Source organism: Nerophis ophidion, linkage group LG10, assembly GCF_033978795.1.
Source record: "Nerophis ophidion isolate RoL-2023_Sa linkage group LG10, RoL_Noph_v1.0, whole genome shotgun sequence".
Lineage (NCBI taxonomy): Eukaryota > Metazoa > Chordata > Actinopteri > Syngnathiformes > Syngnathidae > Nerophis > Nerophis ophidion.
In genome coordinates this window covers 2,549,767-2,557,980 of record NC_084620.1, presented here as the reverse complement: position 1 = coordinate 2,557,980, position 8,214 = coordinate 2,549,767, and the positions used below count along the sequence as shown (strand labels likewise).

At 44.5% G+C, this 8,214-nt stretch overlaps 1 protein-coding gene across 3 annotated transcripts in view; it reads right to left on the bottom strand.

Moving 5' to 3' along the window:
• ppfia2 (PTPRF interacting protein alpha 2) overlaps nt 1-7,540 on the bottom strand; it is a 197,312-nt gene extending 189,772 nt beyond the window's left edge. For all 3 annotated transcript variants that reach the window (XM_061912019.1, XM_061912018.1, XM_061912022.1), the window contains exon 1: nt 7,449-7,540. The gene's annotated coding sequence lies outside the window, so the exon portion shown is untranslated. The remainder of the gene's footprint in view (nt 1-7,448) is intronic.
• Between the last annotated feature and the right edge of the window lie 674 nt (nt 7,541-8,214).

Sequence of the window (8,214 nt, the reverse complement as noted above, 5' to 3'; positions counted from 1 at the left end):
AAATTTTTAAATGAATTAAACTGTATTTCTAAATGTGTCCACTGGATGTCGCAATAACAATTCTTTGTATCTTTGTAGATCATGGGTGTCAAACTCTGGCCCGCCGTGTAATTTAATTTGGCCTTTGAGGCAATATCAATTTAGCATTAGAGCTGGCCCGCCAGTATTATACAGCGTCGGTGCCGCAGTAACACCGCATTCACCGCTAATACTCATACTTGCCAACCCTCCTAATTTTCCCGATAGACTCCCGAAGTTCAGTGCCCCTCCCGAAAATCTCCCGGGGCAACAATTCTCCAGAATTTCTACCGATTTCCATCTGGACAACTATATTGGGGGCGTGCATTTAAGGCACTGCCTTTAGTGTTCTCTACAACCTGTCGTCACGTCCGCTTTTCCTCCATACTAACAGCGTGTCACATAATATTTGTGGCTTTTACACACACACACACACACACGCACAAGTGAATGCAAGGCATACTTGGTCAACAGCCATACAGGTCACACTGAGGGTGGCCGTATAAACAACTTTAGCACTGTTACAAATATGCGCCACACTGTGAACCCACACTAAACAAGAATGACAAACACATTTCGGGTGAACATCCGCACCGTAACACAACAGAACAAATACTCAGAAACCCTTGCAGCACTAACTATTCCGGGAAACTTCCGGCAAACTGACCAATAATTAACGTTTTATTCATGCATTTTCTCTTGCTACGTCAAGGCTTGAATGTTTGGTTCATTCATTATTATTTTATTTTCAAATTTAGTATTAGCCTGTGATATTTACCTCAGAAGATTGCAAATTTTATTTGATAAGCCATTGATATTCTTTTAATTATTATTATTATCATTATTATTTGAAACTGGATTTTGCATGTCACTAAAGTTATATAAGCCTTGCTTGTTCAATATTTAATGCAAATCTTGTTTGGGTCCTTATTAAAAGGTTAATTTGTTCAACCTTGGCCCGCGGCTTTGTTCCGTTTAAAATTTTGGCCCACTCTGTATTTGAGTTTGACACCCCTGTTTTAGATGATGCTACATATATACAAAATAAACCACATGATGTTGGTGCACCAGTCGAGGAGAATGAGCAAACTACAAAAATAACATCCTGTAATTAGATTTTGATAACATTCTTTAATCTTGATGGATTGAAAATTAACACCAATGAGTTGACTGATGAACATTATCACATCATTTATTCAGAAAATATAAATAACGACAAATAAATTATTAACCGCAACATGTAAGTGTAAAGTAACCACAACATCATTATGATTTGTATATTTTTGCTTGTTCTATTTTAAACAAAGAAAACAATCTGAAGTTGTCTTTATTTTGAAGTTATCGTGCCGTGATTTTTACCAGTCCGGCCCACTTGGGAGTAGATTTTTCTCCATGTGGCTTCCGATTTCTAAAATGAGTCTGACACCCCTTATCTAAATCTAACGATCTAAACTAACTAAACAGGAGTCTGTTCCAAGTTAGTATTGCTATGCTTTTATTTTATTTTATTTGTAATCTTATTTTTGCATTGAACAGAAAGGGATTTTTTTTTATTGGTGAGTAACTGGGCAGTAGGTATGCCACGGCTAAGCGATAAACAATACGATAGATAGATAGATAGATAGATAGATAGATAGATAGATAGATAGATAGATAGATAGATAGTACTTTATTTATTCCGTCAGGAGAGTTCCTTCAGGAAAATTACAATTTTCAGCACAATCCCATTCAAGATCAGACAAACATTACAGGGAGACAGAACAGGATCGCTGACGGGTCTGCCGGCTTCCAGCGCCCCTTACAAAAAAGATGACATACAGGTAAACAAGGGGGGTGGGAGGGGGGGAGAAAAAAATAGAAGATTAAAATAAAATTAAAAAATCGGTCTTAGCCTAGGCCCTGGAGTGGGGGTGCAGACTGAGGCCAAGGGAAAAAATAAAAAAAACCAACAACTAGACATGTAACGATTACTCCTAATAATGATAAACCATACTAGCCAAACCTCCCGATTTTCCCGAGAGACTCCCGAATTTCAGTGCCCCCTCCCGAAAATCTCCTGGGGCTAACATTCCCCCGAATTTCTCCCGATTTCCACCCGGACAACAATATTGGGGGTGCTTTAAAGACACTGCCTATATCGTCCTCTACAACCCGTCGTCACAATTTATGTGACACACATAAGTGAATGCAAGGCATACTTGATCAACAGCCATACAGGTCAGAGGGAGTGTGGCGGTACAAAAAACGTTAACACTGTTACAAATATGCACCACACTGCGAACCCACACCAAACAAGAATGACAACCATATTTCGGGAGAACATCCGCACCTTATCACAACATTAACACAACAGAACAAATACCCAGTACCCCTTGCAGCACTAACTCTTCCGGAACGCTACAATCTACACCCTTGTTACCTCCAAACCCCGTCCCCGACCACAACCACCGCCAATTTCCCGAATTCGGAGGTCTCAAGGTCATACTTGCCAACCTTGAGACCTCTGATTTCGGGAGGTGGGGGGCATGGTCAGGCGTTGGGGGAGGGGTGTGGTTGGGAGCGGGGTATTGTTGGGGGCGTGGTTAAGAGGGGAGGAGTATATTTACAGCTATCCATCCATCCATCCATTTTCTACCGCTTATTCCTTTTGGGGTCGCGGGGGGGGGGGGGAGGCGCTGGTGCCTATCTCAGCTACAATCGGGCGGAAGGCGGAGTACACCCTGGACAAGTCGCCACCTCATCGCAGTATGTGTAGAAATCTTTATTCATAATTGAATCCATTGTTTATTTTTCAACAAGTTTTTAGTTATTTTGATATCTTTTTTCCAAATAGTTCATGAAAGACCACTACAAATGAGCAATATTTTGCACTGTTCTACAATTTAATAAATCAGAAACTGATGACATAGTGCTGTATTTTACTTCTTTATCTTTTTTTTTTCAACCAAAAATGCTTTGCTCTGATTAGGGGGTACTTACTTGAAATAAAAAAAATGTTCACAGGGGGTACATCACTGAAAAAAGGTTGAGAACCACTGCTCTAAAATCCGTAGATGTTTTTGTCATATATGCATGCACAGTAGATGGCAATATTGTCCTGCATTCGGGCGGAAGGCAGTGTACACCCTGGACAAGTCACCACCTCATCGCAGACCCAACACAGATAGACAGACAACATTCACACTCACATTCACACACTAGGGCCAATTTAGTGTTGCCAATCAACCTATCCCCAGGTGCATGTCTTTGGAAGTGGGAGGAAGCCGGCGTATTTTTGTAGTCTTTGGTATGACTCGGCTGGGGGTTTGAACTCTCGACCTACTGATCTCAGGGACACTCTAACCACTAGAACAGTGTTTTTCAACCTCTTCTGAGCCAAGGCACACTTTGTTCATCGGAAAAAATCCCGAGGCACACCACCAGCAGAAAACAATGAAACTCAGCAGCCGATATTGACAGTAAAAAGTTGTTCTCGCAATTGTTGGATATGAATTTAAATCATAACCAATCATGCATCACTATAGCTCTTGTCTCAATGTAGGTGTACTGTCACCTCCTGTCACATCACACTTATTTAGACTTTTTTGGTGTTTTCCTGTGTGTAGTGTTTTGCACTCCTATTTTGGTGTTGATTGTCATGTACGGATGTACTTTGTGGACGCCGTCTGCTCCACACGCTGTAAGTCTTTGCTGTCGTCCAACATTCTGTTTTTTGTTTACTTTTCAGCCAGTTCAGTTTTAGTTTGGTTTTGCTTAGCCCTCCCTAAGCTTCAATGTATTTTGTTTATTTTTGGTTTAAGCATTAGATACCTTTTTACCTTCGCGCTGTCTCCCATGTCGTCTGCGAATTGTGATCACGACAAACCATGTTCCCGACATCTACAAAGCAATTAGCTACCTTCTGCCACCTACTGATACGGAAGAGTATTACACGGTTAAACGGCCAAGCTCTTGACAGCACAGACAATAATTACTGGTTTGCAAAAAATATTTTTAACCTAATTAGGTGAAATTTCATAATTTTCCACCGCACACCAAACAATATCTCACAGTACACTAGTGTGCCGCGGCACATTGGTTGAAAAACACTGCATTAAGCCACTGAGTAAGAAAAAAAAGTTAGACAACCACTGATTAAGACCGGTCGTCATCTGTGAGGCGCAGGACTCATCCATTCTACTCAGGTTCATTCACAGTAAAGCGTCATATACGGGGTTGTTCCCACAGAGTCGAACCCGGGTCACCTGACGGCGAGGCGTAAGCGCTCACGTGCTGCCAGCAATGAAACCATAAACCATTTAGGGCAGGGGTTTCAGACACGCGGGGACGATATTTTGCGGCCCGCGCCATGATATAGTGGGGCAAAAAAGTATTTAGTCAGCCACCGATTGTGCAAGTTCTCCCACTTAAAATGATGACAGAGGTCTGTAATTTTCATCATAGGTACACTTCAACTGTGAGAGACAGAATGTGAAAAAAATATCCAGGAATTCACATTGTAGGAATTTTAAAGAATTTATTTGTAAATTATGGTGGAAAAATTGTATTTGGTCAACCATTCAAAGCTCTCACTGATGGAAGGAGGTTTTGGCTCCAAATCTCAGGATACATGGCCCCATTCATTCTTTCCTTAACACGGATCAATCGTCCTGTCCCCTTAGCAGAAAAACAGACCCAGAGCATGATGTTTCCACCTCCATGCTTCACAGTAGGTCTGGTGTTCTTGGGATGCAACTCAGTATTCTTCTTCCTCCAAACACGACCAGTTGAGTTTATACCAAAAAGTTTTATTTTGGTTTCATCTGACCACATGACATTCTCCCAATCCTCTGCTGTATCATCCATGTATCCATTTTGGGATAAACTCAACTCGTCGTGTTTGGAGGAAGAAGAATACTGAGTTGCATCCCAAGAACACCATACCTACTGTGAAGCATGGGGGTGGAAACATCATGCTTTGGGGCTGTTTTTCTGCTAAGGGGACAGGACGATTGATCCGTGTTAAGGAAAGAATGAATGTTGCCATGTATCGTGAGACTTTGAGCCAAAACCTCCTTCCATCAGTGAGAGCTTTGAATGGTTGACCAAATACTTATTTTCCACCGTAATTTACAAATAAATTATTTAAAATTCCTACAATGTGAATTCCTGGATTTTTTTTTCACATTCTGTCTCTCACAGTTGAAGTGTACCTATGATGAAAATTACAGACCTCTGTCATCATTTCAAGTGGGAGAACTTGCACAATCGCTGGCTTACGAAATACTTTTTTGCCCCACTGTATGTAGATTTAGTGTTAGTGCGAGTTTTATATGAATGCCGCTTGACAGCGTCATATTTGTCATACTTTCTATAATTACCAACCCTCCCGAATTTTCCGGGAGACTCCGGAATTTCAAGGCAATCATTCAAGGGTAATCATTCCCGTGAACATCTGTCAGTTTTCACCAAAACAACAACATTCAATGGGTGCCGTGTTGACACTGCCTTTGACGCCCCCTACAACTTGTACTACCAGCGTACCATTCCAGACATTTCTGTATTTTGGCTTTTATGAACACAAGTCATAGCATCCACCTTCTCATCAAACATACAGCATACAGTCTCAGCCACATGTTCTGTAAGGATTCTGCAAACACGTGTCAGTGACTGCAAAACATACTTACAGGTCACACTGAGGGTGGCTGTATAAACAAGTTTAACACTGTTACAAATATGCGCCACACTGTGAACCCACACCAAACAAGAATGACAGACACATTTCGGGAGAACATCCACACTGTAACACAACATGAACACAACAGAACAAATACCCAGAATCCCATGCAGCCCTGACTCTTCAGTGCTACAATATACACCGCGTCGGTCGAGGTGGAGAGTTAGGGCTGCAATGTGTTCTGGGTATTTGTTCTGTTGTGTTTATATCTTGGTACAGTGCGGATGTTCTCCCAAAATGTGTTTGCCATTCTTTTTTGGTGTGGGTTCACAGTGTGCCGCATATTTATAACAGTGATAAAGTTGTTTATACGGCCACCCTCAGTGTGACCTGTATGGCTGTTGATCGAATATGTCTTGCAGTCACTCACGTGTATCCACCAAAGTGTCTTACCAGGCCGGCACACTGTTAATATGGTGTTAAGTCGAAAGCGATGGCATGTTGACTGGGTGAAAATCAGGACAAATACTTGGTCAACGTTTACCCCGGGTAATTGTCGGGAGATGCACTTAAATTCCGGAGTCTCCTGGTAAAACGGGGAGGGTTGGCTAATATGCTGCTGGGGTGGGAACGCCGTTCAAAGAAGGTGAATTCATTAAAAGGTGCATGTTAGATTCTTTAAGAAATATTTTCTTGCAGCCCAGCCTCACCCAGTGTCTGCACCTTGTAGCCCCCAGGCAAATTGAGTTTGAGACCCCTGATTTAGGGCAAAGTCAATGCTTGGATGAGTTTGGTGTGGAAGAATACACCCCACACACACACACACACACACACACACACACACACTCCACGTTTACACTTCCTGGGTCAATACTTATGTCTACATGTGACACACTTCACGGTGGAAACACGGTTAGTGCGTCTGCCTCACAATACGAAGGTCCTGCAGTCCTGGGTTCAATCCCAGGCTCGGGATCTTTCTGTGTGGAGTTTGCATGTTCTCCCCGTGACTGCGTGGGTTCCCTCCGGGTACTCCGGCTTTCGCCCCCCCTTCCAAAGACATGCACCTGGGGATAGGTTGATTGGCAACACTAAATGGTCCCTAGTGTGTGAATGTGAGTGTGAATGTTGTCTGTCTATCTGTGTTGGCCCTGTGATGAGGTGGCGACTTGTCCAGGGTGTACGCCGCCTTCCGCCCGATTGTAGCTAAGATAGGCGCCAGCGCCCCCCGCGACCCCAAAAGGAAATAAGCGGTAGGAAATGGATGGATGGGTGACACACACACACACACACACACTTACAAGCCTTATCTATACTTGTGTGTGTGTGTGTGTGTGCAAAGTGAAAAAAGAGATGACGTCTTCGCCTGCAGCCATTCACCCCTCCAGAGCTTATGTGTGTGTGTGTGTGTGTGTGTGTTCATTCATTAAAACACACACTGGCAGCCTGGCAGTAGTGTGTGTGTGTGTGTGTGTGTGTGTGTGTGTGTGTGTGTGTGTGTGTGTGTGTGTGTGTGTGTGTGTGTGTGTGTGAGAGAGAGAGACAAGCCGCTTGATGCATTATGGTTTGTAAAAATGTGTGTGTAGGTGGGGGCTGGGGGGAGGGGGGGGGGGGTAAGCATCCTTGGCTATTGTCTCAAGTGCATTACATCACCCCCCCCCCCCCTTTTCCCCGCAATGTCACGCACGCACACAATCACCTTGAGCGTCCCACCGAGCACAATGTAGGTCAATTGCGCGCGACACTCAGACACACAAACGCGGGCACAGCTCACCTTTTCTCCCTGCGCGTTCACGAGGCTGACGACTGCGGCTTCCACGTACTCGCCCCCCACCACAAAAAAAAAAAAAAAAAAAAAAAAAAGGGTCTGCCCACCACCACCTCTCCTGCCCCCGCGGTGAGACAGTCGGTCAGTCAGTCAGTGGTGGGACCGCGCGGCCCCCCCGCGTCACCGCCGCCGCTGCAGCTGCTGCTGGCATGGTCGCGAACACGCGCGCGCGCCCGTGCGCCACCAAGCCCACGACATTTGGTTTCCGGTGCTGCGCGCACGCGCGGCGGTCACGGCGTCATGGCGCGTTCGGTGCGCTGGAGGAAGGAGAAGAGGAGGAGGAGGAGGAAGAGGAGGAGGACTAGCCGGGAAAGACCATCGAGGGGAGCAGCGTGGGGGGGTGGCGGCGAGGGAGGGGCGTCTTAAAGTTGCAGCTGAGCCTTTTTTCCTCATTAAAGCCGCCACCAATCAGGGGGAGGAGCTTAAGCACACCTGCGCGCGCTCATCCCAAACTAAAGGCCTACTGAAAGCCACCACGCAGTCTGATAGTTTATATATCAATGATGACATTTTAACATTGCAACACATGTCAATACGGCCGCTTTAGTTTACTAAATTATTATTTTCAATTTCCCGCGGTAGGGGTGGGCAATATCGCAAATTACCGGCCAGTATCGCCGATACCGATACCGATACCGGACGTTTCGTCATCTGATGGGGGTGGGGGGGACTTCGGGGTATCGATACTTTTGAAAAACAAATTTGTACTTTT